At 37.8% G+C, this 16,358-nt stretch overlaps 1 long non-coding RNA gene across 1 annotated transcript in view; it reads right to left on the bottom strand.

The window, feature by feature from the left end:
- LOC103011982 (uncharacterized) overlaps positions 1-16,358 on the bottom strand; it is a 92,990-nt gene that overhangs the window by 63,889 nt on the left and 12,743 nt on the right. The window contains exon 2 of the long non-coding RNA XR_451694.2: positions 12,120-12,246. This is a non-coding gene — a long non-coding RNA (uncharacterized LOC103011982). The remainder of the gene's footprint in view (positions 1-12,119; positions 12,247-16,358) is intronic.

Here is a 16,358-nt window from a genome sequence, read left to right as displayed (position 1 = left end):
CCAATCTTAACCGTCTTTCTGTTAACACAGAAACTGAGAAAAAAATTTATTCTATGCAAAGATAATCAGAACAGAAAATGCAGCTGCCTGAATAATGTCAGCGTGCATAATGTATTTCACAGCTATTTGTAGTAGGTGCACTCAGAGAGTTATCTGATGCTCATAATCCCCAAAGTTTGATGCCAGTGTGGGCAGGTTGACTTTCCTGGTTCTGATCCTTAGGCAGCCTTCTTCACAATATAACAAAGTGGATCAGGTAAGAGAGCATGAATATTTCAACCAAAACCTATCCTCCTACTGGAAAAAACAAATGAAAACAATAACAACAATAAAACTATACTCAACTCCTGGAATTCTTGAGAGTGGAGCCTTTATATCGTATTTTTATATAAATATGATAAACATATTTCAAGTTTCTTTCCCAGGAATTTTAAGATTGACGTATTTTTTACCCTTTTAGCTAGAAGACAAATACCTCATTAAGATGTAGATTTATTAGAGAATTTTTCTTATATAAAAATTTCAAGTTAAATTCTGACCCTTTTCCAAGGCCTCAAATGATTTTTAAAATAGATTGATCACATATCCTTTTTTTTTTCTGTTATTTTTTCTTTCAGCAATAGCGGGATGTCAAATCCCTAATAATCTGAAATTGGTTCAGTGTGATCTGATAGTACTATTTGCTCCCACACCTCTTTTTCTTCTGGTCACTTACTCTAAAGTAATTACAATTTTATAGATTCAGATTTAATGAATTGTATTTCAAGCTACCTGGTGAACTATTTGTTTTAACCCATCCAGTTATATAGTTAATAATTTTTAGTATTTTCTTATAATTGATTCTTTAAGGTAAGAATCTTGACAGTAATTCACCTTCCTAATCAAAACACTGTTTTACATTTTGATATATTCTTAATTAAATGAAAATATTTTCTATTTACAAGAGACACACAAAACAATATGTCAAAGTTAAAAATAAAGGAATGGAAAAAGATTCACTAGGAAAATGCTAATAAAAGGTGGATATAACACTTTTATACTCATTATTCTACTTGGATATTATTTGGTATAGCACTGCAGTATTGTAAATATATAACTTTTATGTACTAAGCAGTCTGAAGCAAACAGGTAATAGCGATGACTTCTCAATCCCAATGTATCGTTCTTGCCTACCCCACCCCATTGCCTGTAGGGTCCCCCACAATTCAGTAGGTGCCCAGTGCCAGTTTCCCCAGTGTTTTATACTCACTCCCAATGAACTCTAGTTACATCCTTTCATGCCACTCTTTCAAAATCTAGCACTGAATAAACCAACTACACTTGCACCTGGAGCTCAACCAACTTCAAAGTCAACAACCTTGATCTTCCCCCATGCCCAGTGATATCTCCACTTCAACTTAGCCTCTTGCAAGCCTGTCCATATCAAATTCCATCACAGGCCCAGCTCAGGCTGAATCTGCATCCAATGCGAAGCTTCCCACGGCCCTGGAGGTCTACCCATTCTGTAGAAACCTCCAGGCCTTGACCTCTGGCCTTACAACACAGGCTCTGAGCTTTCCCTCCTCTGTGCATCATTTAAGGGCTGGCCCAACTGTGATAGTCCTCCTCCCTCCTTTTCTCATCAACCCAAAACAATTACATTTCCACCCCCGGGTTTATTCCTTCTAAATACATACTATGCTGAATGTTATACTCTTATTCTGTTCTAGGCACTTGGTCACCAACACTAGTTTAAAAAAAAAAATTCTGTGGGTAGGGACAATAGTAGGGGATGAAGAGGTATAAACTATTGGTATAAAATAAGCATCAAGGATATATTGTACAATACAGGGAATATAGCCAATGTTTTATAATAACTATAAATGGAGTATAACTTTTAAAAATTGTGAATCACTATATTGTACACCTGTAACTTACATAATATTGTACATCAACTATACTTCAATTAAAAAATAAAATTAATTAATTTAAAAAATTCTGACCATGATCCACAGTAAAAAAATATATTTTAGGGATTTCCCTGGTGGTGCAGTGGTTGAGAACCGCCTGCCAATGCAGGGAACACGGGTTCGAGCCCTGGTCGGAGAAGATCCCACATGCCACGGAGCAACTGAGCCGGTGCGCCACAACTACTGACCCTGTGAGCCTAGAGCCCACGCTCCGCAGCAAGAGAAGCCACCGCAATGAGAAGCCTGTGCACCGCAATGAAGAACAGCCCCCCACTCGCCATGACTAGAGAAAGCCTGCACATAGCAACAAAGACCCAACACAGCCAAAAATAAATAAATAAATTAATTAAAAATATGTATATATATATTTTATATTGTGACAAGGTGCATCAAAGTTTTCCCTAAGCAATACTTAGTTCCTTTACCATGTGGCAACGCAATCTGATATTTTCCTTTTTATTCTATTAAAAAAAATTCAGCCACTAAATTGATTTCACTAACCACTAATGGGTCAAAACTCTCAGTTTGAAAACCCTTGATCTAAAGAGCCTCCCCACCGCCCCCCACTCCTAACCCCACCCCACCGGCTGCCACAAGACTCTTTTGGCATCTTTTTTATCAGAAGCAGGTCAGGTAACATGAAGGCATATTTAAAACAATCACTGCCTAATTTCCTGGATATTCTAAAGAGGAATTCTTTTCCATTGAAGGACAGCAGTTTCTAGGCTATTAAAGAGGTACTTTTAGTGCTTGGAAATGGTGGAGATTTATTTAAAGCCTTCTAGAAAATATCCATGATCTGAAATCTTATTAAAGAATGCATGATTGAAAGTCAGGCAAATTGAATCCTTGTTTCACTCTGCCATTGAGTATTAGGAGGTAAATCACTCAGCCTCTCTGAACCAAGGGGTCTCAATCTAGGGAATGATATGTAAATCTGATGACATATAAACCTTATAAATCTAATGATTCATTCACTCATTCATTTGCTCATTCACTTCACAAATGCTTCATTAAGTATGTGCCAGGTAGGCCTCTCACTGCTCATCTGACAATTCAAACTGGGAAGCCCAATGTTATAAATTTATCACACATCACATGTGATCATACGCCAGGGCTCCTTCACATCAAATATATGCTTCACCAGGCACCACAGGGGAATGAGCTGCTTCATACAAGCATATTACCCAGGAAAATGATGATCATTTATATAAACCACTTAATAAAGTCTCTCTAAAATGTATTAGAGATTATACTGTACCTAATTTCATTAATGGTTTAAAATAGTTAATTCTAATAGTAAGGAGCTTAATTTTAAGACTTATGAATTCTTATACAAGTTTAATTTAAAATGTCAAAAATGTAATATTTGCTCTAATTCCCTCTCTTTTCTTTTTTCTTCCCACCACATTTTTACTCTTTTAGTTTAACTGTCACAACACCAGGTGAGTTGGCACAACCAGTGGTTAAGAGAATTACTGAAAGTCATTCCTACACCAACATAGATAGCAATTGCTTAATTGTACACAAACATGATTGTGAACTACATAAAATATCACATAAAACTCAGATTAAATATATCCTCCAACCCCCAATTCAGCATGATCCCGAAAATGTCCACAGTCACTCCAATGCCCCATGATGTGAGGGTAAGTGTGATGGAGGAGGAGTTGGATTGAAGAGACAGCAGTCTTAACTGATTGTTAATTTTACAAAGACTTATGGTCATGTGAACACATCATCATGGACCCCCACTCCCAAGGCTTTGGAAGGGGCTTGTACAAATGAAAGGGCCTGAAATTTACGCTTCACTAGGTCATGGTAAACCTGCTTCCACAAGTATCAATCACTGAGTGAAAGTGTGAATATGGTGAGCCAGTTATGAGCCTGACTCTGGGGTTAAATGGGTTGGCGTTTGATTTTTAACTTCACTTTAACTAGTTTGTGACTGTGAGTAAGTTAATTTCTCCGTGCCTCTGTTTTTCAATCTGTGAAAAGGGGATAATATCTAACACATAGGGCTGTACTGAGATATTGAAAGATATTGACACAATGTGTAAAGCATGTGGTTTGGTGCCTGGCAGATGGATAACACTAATAATACTTCCCTGGCAGTCCAGGGGTTAAGACTTCGCCATCCAATACAAGGGGTGAGGGTTCGATCCCTGGTTGGGGAGTTAATATCCCACATGCCTCGCGGACAAAAAACCAAAACATAAAACAGAAGCAATATTGTAACAAATTTAGTAAAGACTTTAAAAAAATGGTCCTCATCAAAAAAAACTTAAAAAAAAAAGACAATAGTTATACGATGATGATAATGATGATGACTACATTGACTATGATAAGGTGGTCAAAGGATGTTGAAGGGTATAATGCTTTTTGATTCTATAATAACTGTTTCCCAAACAACTGTGATTTTTTAATTCCTTTGGTTGACTTGGTTTTAGTTTCCAAAGTTTTGCAAGATTCTGCAATAAAAGCTGATGAAAAATGACTTAAGGAATTTTCTCATTTAAACTAAGAAGCAGCATTAAAAAAAAGGGCATTAAGGCAGAAAAAAAGTGGCAAAACTTCAGGAAATATTTTCATATTCCTGGGATCCAGAGATACGACTAATTTTCATACTACTGTCAAGTTATTCCAAGACCCCTGACTTCCTTCAGCTCCCTCTCTGCTCTGTGGCCTCTTACCAGTCTTAGATCAGCTACAGCTGTTCTTTGCACAATTTTAGCTCTAATTCCCATGAGTTTTCCTATTCCATGCCCCTCTGTAAACTCTTTGTTTGTTTTTGTATAACTAAAGGTTATAGCAGCAGGGAAAAGTTTAGGATGGAAAAAAAATTCTGCCATCCACTTCTTGGCTCCATTTAGGGTCACTCTCTCACTCTTCTGTCAGTTTTACCAGTGTTTAGAAATGACTAGATGCTAGGCTCACACATCTAGGAGCATTAGGAACCTCCAAAATGCTTGTTCATTGATCCAGAGACTCCTCATTCCCCCTCAATCAAAAGTTCTGTAGAAGGGAGAGTTGCAGATATATATACAAATAACTATATGGAACATCTGCAACAGTCATATATATGTATGTTTGTGTATATATATATTTTTTTTTTTTTTTTTTCAGTGTCCAGTGGACAAGCAAGTTTAGTGTTTTGAGAAGCTGAAGAAGTGATATTATAAACGTTCTGTCTCTAGAAGCAAAGATGAAAATCTTTGCTTTGGGGAAGAGTTGCCAAAATGGAACCTGCAAAATGCAAATGACAAGCAGGAATCCATCAATTGCTCTTGGAGACACTGTGAAGATAAACTGCAGGCAGTTGTAAAGCATGTGAAAGCTTAAAATATTAAGCCTTTAATTCAGGGAAACAACTGTTAGCAAGACTATATGCTTTCCAGTAAGAGAACTGGTTTTGTTTTTTGTTTTTCTGATTGTAACTGTAGACTGGAGTGTCCCTGAAAGTGATGCTTCTTGGAAGATGTGTGTGTGTTTTTGTTAAAGCATTTGCTCATGGGAGATTGTAAGGTTAGACCGCAGGCAGGTTACTGTGCAGGTCTGAACTTGTCTTCTCCCCATGGTAGAAAAAAAGCCATGAAAAGGACTTAGAGCGTGTGAAATAATTAGAAAATATATGTATTGGTCTCTGCCCCTGGTTCCCGGCACAAAGCTCCTAAAACTTGTAATTTTCTAACTGATAGGAGTGTCTTTTGTTCTAATGAGGCAGTGGTTGGTGGGCTCCTGGATGGGGGCTGGTCACCAGAAAGACCAAGCTGTGATTAGAAGCTTGGAACTTTCAGCTCCACCCCTATCCTCCAGGAAGGGGAGAGAGGCTGGAAAATGAGTTAATAATCAGTCTTGCCTATGTGATGAAGCCCCCATAGAAATCCCAAAAGTACAGGGAACTTCCAGGTGGCTGGACACATGGAGGATGGAGGTAGCAGGAGGGTGGCATGCCTGGCAAGGACATGGAAGCTCTGTGTCCCTTCCTCCATACCTTGCCCTATGCATCTCTTCCATCTGGATATTCATCTGTATCCTTTATCATATCCTTTTAAAATAAACTGGCAAACATGAGTTAAATATTTCCTTGAGTTCTGCGAGCCATTGTAGCAAATTATCAAACCCAAGGAGTAGGTTGTGAGATGTATAGCTGATCAGTCAGAAGCACAGGTGACAACCTGGGACTTGCAATTGGCATCTGAAGCGGGGGGTGTCTTGTGGGACTGAGACCTTAAACTATGGGATCTGATACTGTCTCCAATAGTGTCAGAATTGAGTTAAATTATGGGACACCCAGCTGGTGTGACAGAATTTCTAGATGTGTGGAAAACTCGCACATCTGGTGGCAGAAGTGAAGTGAAGTGTGGTAGTAGTGTGAGAGTACAGGAGACACAGGAAGTGTTTTTCCCTTACAGAGTGGTTTGGCCCAGTGTATAGACTACATTGCAGGGTGGGGTAGAAGATGTCCCACACGTGGCATTATTCAAGACTCAGTAATCAGCTTTGGAAATATTCTGTCATCCATGGTGATTGGTTTATCCTGGCCATATGGAGCCAGACCACATCTGAGAATATCTAGAATCTATAAAGAACTCTCAAAACTCAATAATAAGAAAACAAACAACACAAACATTTTAAAAATGGGCAAAAGATTTGAAAAGATACTTCATAGAGAAGCTATAAAGATGGCAAATAAGCACATGAAAAGATATGCTACACCATTAGCCATTAGGGAAATATAAATTAAAATCATAGTGAGATTCCACTACCTTTATTAGAATGGCTAAAATAAAAGGCTGACCATACTAAGTATTAGCAAGGATATGGATCAACTAGAACTTTCATACATTGCTAGTGGGAATGTAAAATGATACAACCACTTTGGAAGACCTGGCAATTTCTTAAAAATTAAATATATACCTACCATCTGACACAGTCATTCTACTTCCAAGTATTCAGCCAAGAGAAATGAAAGCATATGTTCATGCAAAGACTTATATGCAAATGTTCAATGCAGCTTTGTTTGTAATAGTTCCAAACTGGAAACAATCCAAATGTCTCTCAACAGTAGAGTGGATAAGGAAATTGTAACATATCCATAAAATGGAATACTATTTAGCAAAGAAAAGAACAAACTATTGATACACATAACATGGATGAATCCAAAAATAACTATGTTGAATGAAAAAAGCCAGACAAAAAGGAGTACATACTGTATGATTCCATTTATAGAAAAATTATAGAAAATGCAAACTAATCTATACTGACAGAAGGCAGATCAGTGGTTTCCTGGGGATGGGAGTGAAGGCAGGAAGGAGGAATTACAAAGAGGCATGAGGAAACCTTTGAGTGTGATGGGTCTGTTCATTATCTTGATTTGGTGATGGTTTCTCAGACTATACATAAGTCAAAACTTACCAAATTGCACACTTTAAAAATGTGCCTTTATTGTATGTCAATAATATCTGACATTAAACCTGCTAAAAATAGCATATTTCCAACTTAACTTTCTTTTTAAAAAATATTTTTGAGGAACATGTACATATAGTATAGTATTTACCTTCCTCCTAGCCAGATTCTATAAAAAGGCCCATAGCTGCTCCAGTACCACACTAGACAGGAGAGTGCAAAGGAGCAGAAGTGGTAGAAAGAGACAGAAGTCAACTGATTGCTATTAAAATATTTACAAATTTTATAAAATCATACACCCATTTGAATACACAGCCAGGGCTTCTCCCAGGGCCTTGGAGGAGGCCCATGCAAGTGATGGACTGATGGAGATGAAAAGCAACTCCTAAACAGTCCTTGGATTTAGGGGAGGTGGGGAGGAACGTGTGGATCCAGCAGAGGAACAGACTTCCCAACTCCAGGGGCTCAGAGCTGCAGTTTGGATATTAAGCTGCGTGGCCTTGTTCTGAGGTCACAAGCTAGTAAGGCCTGAGGACGTATCAATTACTCAAGGAATGAGGCAAGTTTTGAAAGGTCAGTGGCACCATCCTCTGGAGTTTATGCATGATCACCCAGCACAGACCTGCATAATTGCCCAGGAGATATACCAGTGTGCTTAGACACAGGAGTGTAAGACAAGACTTGCGGATTCTGTTACTATGCTGCTTTGGCTACTATTTGCTGATTTGTGACTTGCGGCAGTGATATAATCTCTGGGTGTCTATTTCAACACTAGTAAAACAGAATAACAAGAATTACCTATTTGTGGAGTATACCGAGATCTTCCCATGGAAATAATTTTTATCCTTGTTCTGAAATCTGGAGCGATTCCAGATTTCGCTTTCTGAAGCAAAAGAGAATTAGATAGCCCAGGCAGATGACCCTAGGTGGGGCAGCACTCCCGCACTGGGCTGGGGCTGCTAACATCTTCCCCTCACTCTAAGGAGCCTCACTGAGCCTTAGAAGGAGACTGTGCCGGTGAAGGGTCCTAAAACTTAAGCCTTATTTGCTTAAATCCATCTCTACCTAGAAGCTTTCTGTTACATTTTCCCCCCAATTTTTTGAAGTTACCATTTATTGGGCACTTAACTTTGTGCCAGCCATATATATGCTTGTCAAATTTTCTCAACCTTGTCAATATATTGGGTTGGCTAAAAAGTTTGTTCGGGTTTTTCTGTAAGATGTTATGGAAAAATCCTAACGAACTTTTTGGCCAACCCACTATTTGAATCACCTGGGAAGCTTGTATTTTTTTTTTTTTTGAATTGGGGTATGGTTACTCTACAATGTTGTGTTAGTTTCTGCTGTACAACGAAGTGAATCAGGTGTATGTATACATATATCCCCTCCCTCTTGGACCTCCCTCCCCCCACTCCAATCCCACCCATCTAGGTCACCACAGAGCACTGAGCTGAGCTCCCTGTGCTATACAGCAGGTTCCCACTATTTTACACATGGTAATGAATATATCTCAATCCCAATCTCCCAATTCACCCTACTCCCCTTCCCCCCCCACCATGTTCACACATCTCTTCTCTATGTCTGCATCTCTATTCCAGCCTTGAAAATAGGTTCATCTGTACCATTTTTCTAGATTCCACATATATACATTAAAATATGATATTTGTTTTTCTATTTCTGATTTACTTCACTCTGTATGACAGACTCTAGGTCCACCCACGTCTCTACAAATGACCCAATTTCATTCTTTTTTTATGGCTGAGTAATATTCCATTGTATGTATGAACCACATCTTCTTTACCCATTCATCTGTTGACGGACATTTAGATTGCTTCCATGTCCTGGCTATTGTAAATAGTGCTGCAATGAACATTGGTGCATGTGTCTTTTTGAATTATGGTTTTCTTTGGATATATGCCCAATAGTGGGATTGCTGGGTCATATGGTAGTCCTATTTTTAGTTTTTTAAGGAGCCTCCATACTGTTCTCCATAGTGGTTGTATCAATTTACATTCCTACCAACAGTGCAAGAAGGTTCCCTTTTCTCCACACCCTCTCCAGCATTTATAGTTTGTGGATTTTTTGATGATGGCCATTCTGACCGGTGTGAGGTGATACCTTATTGTAGTTTTGATCTGCATTTCTCTAATAATTAGCGATGTTGAGCATCTTTTCATATGCCTCTTGGCCATCTGTATGTCTTCTTTGTAGAAATGTCTATTTAAATGTCTTGGGAAGCTTTTAAAATATACCAACCTGGAACCAATTGAAACCAGATCTCTAGGGGTGGGGCTTGAGCATCTATAGTTTTTAAAAGCCTCCTGGATGATTCTAATATGCAACCAGAGTTGAAACTCTTGGCACACCATGCTACTTTACATATGTTAACTTCTTAAATCCTTATACAAACCTGAGAGGCACTTTACATATGTTAACTTCTTAAATCCTTATACAAACCTGAGAGGTAGGTCTGATTATCCTTATGTGTAAATAAACTGAGGTTCAGAGAGGCTAAATATATTTCTCAAGATCAAATCTCAGAGTCATAATTCAAACCCAGATGGGTCTGACATCACAGAACATTTTGCTATACCAGTTCCCATCTTTATATACCTCTATGAGAAAGAACAACCTATTAATCCAAACTTTTGCAGTTGGCAAAATATGGTGATGCATAAAATATCATGTAATTATTTTCATAACAAATGTGACTTTCTTAACTCTAACCCTATAAGAAACAATAGAGTAAAGCCATATTCCAGAGTTTAGTTCTGAGTTGGTAGAGTTCCTTATAGCCAACAAAATTTCTGATTATATTTTTTGAAGAGAAGCTTGTTGGTGATGAAAATCTTAAGTACCATCTAGAATTGGAATGGGTCCTATTTGGTGTGGTGTTGGAGGTCTAGGATACAAGGTCATTAGCAGTAATCCAGAATACACTGTACCTCAAGCCTACCCAGTCTCCCCCTCACATTAGTTCCTAAATCCTACATCTTCCTTTTTCTTGGATTCATCATTCACTTTGCTAGAGTACATCCCCAAATAATTATTTCAGTGAAGATCTGGGTGGTGAGGGGTAAAATTTCTGAATCTTTGGGTATGCGAAAATATTTTGTACTCTCACTTGAAAGCTAGTTTTTCTCAGTATCGTTTTTTCCTCAGATCTTAGAAGATATTGTTATGTTGTCTTCCAGCAGTGTTGCCAGTGAGGAATCTGATGCCACACGGATTCTCATTGCTTTGAGCTTAACCTGTTTATTCCTTTGGAAGCCTTTAGAACTTTATCTTTATCCCTAGTGTTTTAAAATTTCACCATGATGAGTCTAAGTGTTGGTTCTGTTTCATTCATCTTGGTTAACATTTTCAATTATAAAAACTTGCATCTTTCATAAACTCTGAGAAATACACTTTTATCATTATTTTTTCCTCTGCATTCCCTCTTTCTCTCTTCCTAGTGCCTCTATTACATAAATATTGAAACTTCTAGATCTATTAACTTTTCTTTGTCTTTTGAAATGAATAAGGGAAAATTCCGCAGCCTCTATCTCCCACTCATTAATTTATTCTTCAACTATCTCTCTTCTATTAACAGATCATCTATAAACCTGCTTTCCTTGAGTGGACAGATACCACTATATTTTTCTCTTTTTCTTCCCCTCTAGCTTACCTTGCCTCCAACAAACACAGCAGCCAGAATAAGGGCGTTTTAGACAGAAAGACCTTGATTAAAATCCTTTCGCTGGGCTTCCCTGGTGGCGCAGTGGTTAAGAATCCTCCCGCCAATGCAGGGGACCCGGGAAGATCCCACACGCCGTGGAGCAACTAAGCCTGTGAGCCACAACTACTGAGCCCGCGTGCTGCAACTACTGAAGCCCGTGCACCTGGAGCCCGTGCACCACAACAAGAGAAGCCACCGCAATGAGAAGTCCACGCACTGCAATGAAGAGTAGTCCCCGCTCACTGCAACTAGAGAAAGCCCGCACGCAGCAACGAAGACCCAATGCAGCCAAAAATAAATAATAAAAATAAAATAGGGCTTCCCTGGTGGCGCAGTGGTTGAGAATCTGCCTGCCAATGCAGGGTTCGAGCCCTGGTCTGGGAAGATCCCACATGCCGCGGAGCAACTAGGCCCTTGTGCCACAACTACTGAGCCCGCGTGTCTGGAGCCTGTGCTCCTCAACAAGAGAGGCCGCGATAACGAGAGGCCCGCACACCGCGATGAAGAGTGGCCCCCGCTCACCGCAACTAGAGAAAGCCCTCGCACAGAAACGAAGACCCAACACAGCCAAAAATTAAAAAAAATAAAAAATATAATAAAATAAATACATTTATTTAAAATCCTTTCTCTGTCACTTATCAGTTATAGAGCAAGTCTGTCTGAGCTTAGTTTCCTTATTTAAACAACACAAAAATATCAACCTCATAGACTTGTATTAAATGTAATGACACATCCAAAATGCCTCACATAGTGGATAGTACATCCACAGTATAAGGTCGCAACAAACATTAGTAACCTTTCTACTCTTCTACCCTTCCCTCCAAGAAGTTTACTGTCTCACATTTCTAACTGCAAACTTTTAAAATGACATTCTGATTATCATTCAGTCTCTTATGCTTGCTTAACATAAGTTTATAAAATGTGTACTTTTGTATATTAAAAAATGATAGAATTGACAGTAGCTTTATCATATATCTCAGTGACTAAACTTTTCAATTTATTCATAAATCTATTCATTTTGAAAACATTTATTGAGCACTTACTTTGAGTCAGACACCATGTTAATCTGTGAAGTAAGTTGACTCCTCGTGGTAGGACCAGGTCTAGGGTGAGGAAGCAGGGCGAGTGAGACATCTGCCCTTAATGCAAAATTTAAGGGATGCCAAAAAACTGAAAAATCAAGATAAATAATATTTAATGCAATATTTTAAAAATCAAAATTAAGGCAAAAAATCCATGATGAACCCATCAAGATTTTAAACAAGGATAGAATTCGTTTTAAGATTTTTTTCTCTTATCTCGGGCCACAATACGGTTTACTGATCCTATTGTTTTTGTCTGTACATCATCCCTATTTCCTTTGAGGAATGTATCCTCCTTCCCTCCAACTTGTTCCCCTGGTGAGATTATCAAGTAAACTCAGACCCCAAGGCCACACAGATGGACAAGTGAACCAAATCCAACCAAACAAGAGTATCTCATTCTCTTGACCATATTGATATTGATTGATAGAAAACAGAATAGGTGACCCAGCATGGCCCAATAAGTATCTTTCTGTAGGAATGAATGAGGTCAACACACAGAGGTAAGCAAAGCCAAGAGTTGTGGAGGGTGAGGGACACAGGTAGAAAAAGAAATCTGGAGGATGATTTCATTTGAGTGAAAATATGAGAAGCCACATCCACCTCTTCACTTTCCAGGGACATGAGTCAAAAAATTCCCATTTGTGCTAAAGTTTATTTGAGTTGGGACTCTCCACACTTAAAAATAGAGGGATTCTGACTAACACAAATGTCTAAAGAGTATTTCAAACGTTGAGGAGGATTGGTCATCATCCTAAGTTTAGAAAGAGTCTCAAAAGCAGTATGCCTTCAGTATTGTCCAGGGAGATGGTTGCCACAGATATAACCTTATAGTGAAAATGGAATCAGATCCTTAAGATCAGCCAGTAATTCCCCTTCATCTAATTCCAAGCACACCAACAAGCCTTTGATTATAAATTGCCTTCTTAGGTAGAATTGCCTAGAAAGAGCGTAATAAACGAACAAGTGTACCCAGTCTACTTGATAGTTATATTGTTCAGTGTTAAGCAATAGGATGGCACCTAATGGGTCAATGTCCTAGAATCAGATCACTTTGGTGGATGCTAATATTAATTTTTCTAAGTCTAGAAAGGTTTAGAGGCAACATAATCTAGTGGCTGAAATATAGACTCTTGAGCCAGACTGCTTGGATTTGAATCCTAGCATTGCCACTTACTAGTTGTGTGACTTTGGATAAGTTATTTAACTTACCTGTACCTTATTTTCTCATCTGTAAAATGGGGATATAATAGTGACTACCTCATAGCATTGTTAAATGAGAATTATATGAGTTAATCTTTATAAAGAAACTAAAACTTATAAATACTATAAAATAAAATAATGCTAAACTGAGAAAGAGACCTGGGATGTGATGTCCACCTTAAGCTGCAGCTACTCCAGGAGACTGGATAACTCTCCAGTACACAAAGAAGTTAGAACTTATTTCAACTAACCGCTTACATTTCTAACTGACCGGTTGGCTTCTAAGCTTCTAGAGGGCAGGGACTGTGCCTTACTTATCTTTGTATTTCTTTTTACTTCTAATGCCTGGGACTTGGCAAGCACAAGGAGACAGAACCCTCTTCATGGAATCCAAAGACTTGGATTTGAATCATCACTCTACTACCTACTATTTATCCTGGAGCAATTTACTTAACTTCCCAGACCCTCAGTTCCTGCAGCAGTAAAGAGGATAATACCTCTTTCAACTAATATTGTGAGGACTAATGTAGATAATAATTTAGGGAAGCAGTATGTGCTCAGTCAACGTGGGTTTCTTTCCAATACTAAAGTTTATAGTTATGTAAATATTTTCAATATTATTTAGATAAAAGAGAATCCACTAATCTAAGTATTCAATAACAATGCCATTTTGCAGAGCTTATAAGATCTGCTATTAATATATGTGACAGAGGTTCTTTAAGGAAATACATAGAAAATAAACTTAAGTCTTTATTAAAGGAAATTATTTCACTTGCTGGATCCTTGGCCAGGACTTTTAAGTTTAAATGAGATAGAATCAGGTGAGATGAAAAAAAAATTACTGGTTGATATACAAGTCATTTAAAATGACCTATATGGGACATATGGCAATACATTCAAATTTATTCATTCATTTATACATTCAAAAACTATTGTGATGGGCATTTATTATAAGCTGGGCACTTTGTTAGAGATTTATTACTCATTTTCTATGTTGAGTCTGCACTAAACATAATTTGCATCTTCTTTTAGCTTTAGTTCTTAACAGATGACACTCTGGTCACTCCATAAACATTTTAAACAGCTTTTTAAGCTATATATGACAACATAATACTCAACGGTGAAAAGCTGAAAGCCTTCCGCTAAAATATGGAACAAGTCAAGGATGCCCACTCTCACCACTTTTATTCAACATAGTATTGGAAGTCCTAGCCATAGCAATCAGACAAGAAGAATAAAACGTATCCAAATTGGAAGAGAAGAGGTAAAATTGTCATTACATGCAGATGACATGATACTATGTATAGAAAACCCTAAAGACTCCACACAAAAACTACTAGAACTGATAAACTCAGCAAGGTAGCAGGATTCAAGATTAACATACAGAAATCTGTTGCATTTCTTTACACTAGCAATGAAATATCAGAAAGGGAAAGAAAAGAAAATCCCTTTTAAAATCATATTTAAAACAAAACAAAACAAAACAAAACCTTAGGAACAAACCTGACCAAGGAGATGAAATAACTATAAAACACTGATAAAGGAAATTGAAGATGATTCAAAGAAATGGAAAGATATCCCATGCTTTTGGATTGGAAAAATTAATATTGTTAAAATGGCCATACTACCCAAAGCAATCTACAGATTTAATGTGATCCCTATCAAATTACCCACGACATTTTTCACAGAATTAGAACAAATAACTCAAAAATTTATATGGAGCCTTAAAAGACACAGAATTGCCCAAGCAATCTTGAGGAAAAAGAACAAAGCAGGAGGCATAACCCTCCCAGACTTAAAACAATACTACAAAGCTACAGTAATCAAAATAGTGTGGTATTGGCACAAAAACAGAAATATGGATCAATGGAATAGAACAGAGAGCCCAGAAATAAACCACACACTTATGGTCAATTAATCTTTGACAAAGGAGGCAAGACTATACAATGGAGAAAAGACAGTCTCTTCAGCAGGTGGTGTTGAGAAAGGTGGGTAGCCACATGTAAATCAATAAAGTTGATTTACATGTGGCTGCCCTCACACCCTCACACCACACACAAAAATAAACTCAAAATGACTTAAAGACTTAAACGTAAGACACGACACCATAAAATTCCTAGAAGAGAACATAGGCAATACATTCTCTGACATAAATCGCACCAATGTTTTGTTAGGTCAGTCCCCCAAGGCAATAGAAATAAAAGCAAAAATAAGCAAATAGGACCGAATCAAACTTATAAGCTTTTACACAGCAAAGGAAACAAACAAACAAACAAAAAACAAACAAAAAGACAGCCTACAGAATGGGAGAAAATATTTGCAAAAGATGCGACTGACAAGGGCTTAATTTCCAAAATACACAAACAGCTCATACAACTCAACAACAACAACAACAACAAAAAAATCAAAAAATGGGCAGAAGACCTAAATAGACTTTTCTTCAAAGAAGACATACAAAAAAAAAGAAGACATACAGATGACCAATAGGCACATGAAAAGATGCTCAACATTGCTAATTATTAGAAAAATGCCAATCAAAACTACAATGAGATACCATCTCACACTGGTCAGAATGGCCACCATTAAAAAGTCTACAAATAGCAAATGCTGGAGAAGGTGTGGAGAAAAGGGAACCCTCCTACACTGTTGGTGGGAATGTAAATTGGTGCAACTACTATGGAAAACTGTATGAAAGTTCCTTAAAAAAACTAAAAATCGATGCCATATGATCCAGCAATCCCACTCCTGGGCATACATCTGGAGAAAACTCTAATTCAAAAAGGTACATACACCCCAATGTTCATAGCAGCACTATTTACAATAGCCAAGACATGGAAGCAATCTAAATGCCCATTGATAGATGAATGGATAAAGAAGATGTGGTATATATACACAATGGAATACTGCTCAGCCATAAAAAAGAATGAAATAATGCCATTTACAGCAACATAGATGGACCTAGAGATTACCATACTAAGTGAAGTAAGTCAGAAAGAG

The sequence above is a fragment of the Balaenoptera acutorostrata genome, chromosome 12 (genome assembly GCF_949987535.1).
Source record: "Balaenoptera acutorostrata chromosome 12, mBalAcu1.1, whole genome shotgun sequence".
NCBI classification, from domain to species: Eukaryota; Metazoa; Chordata; class Mammalia; order Artiodactyla; family Balaenopteridae; genus Balaenoptera; species Balaenoptera acutorostrata.
Note: the sequence above shows the minus strand (reverse complement) of the source record. Positions and strands in the feature narration are given on the sequence as shown.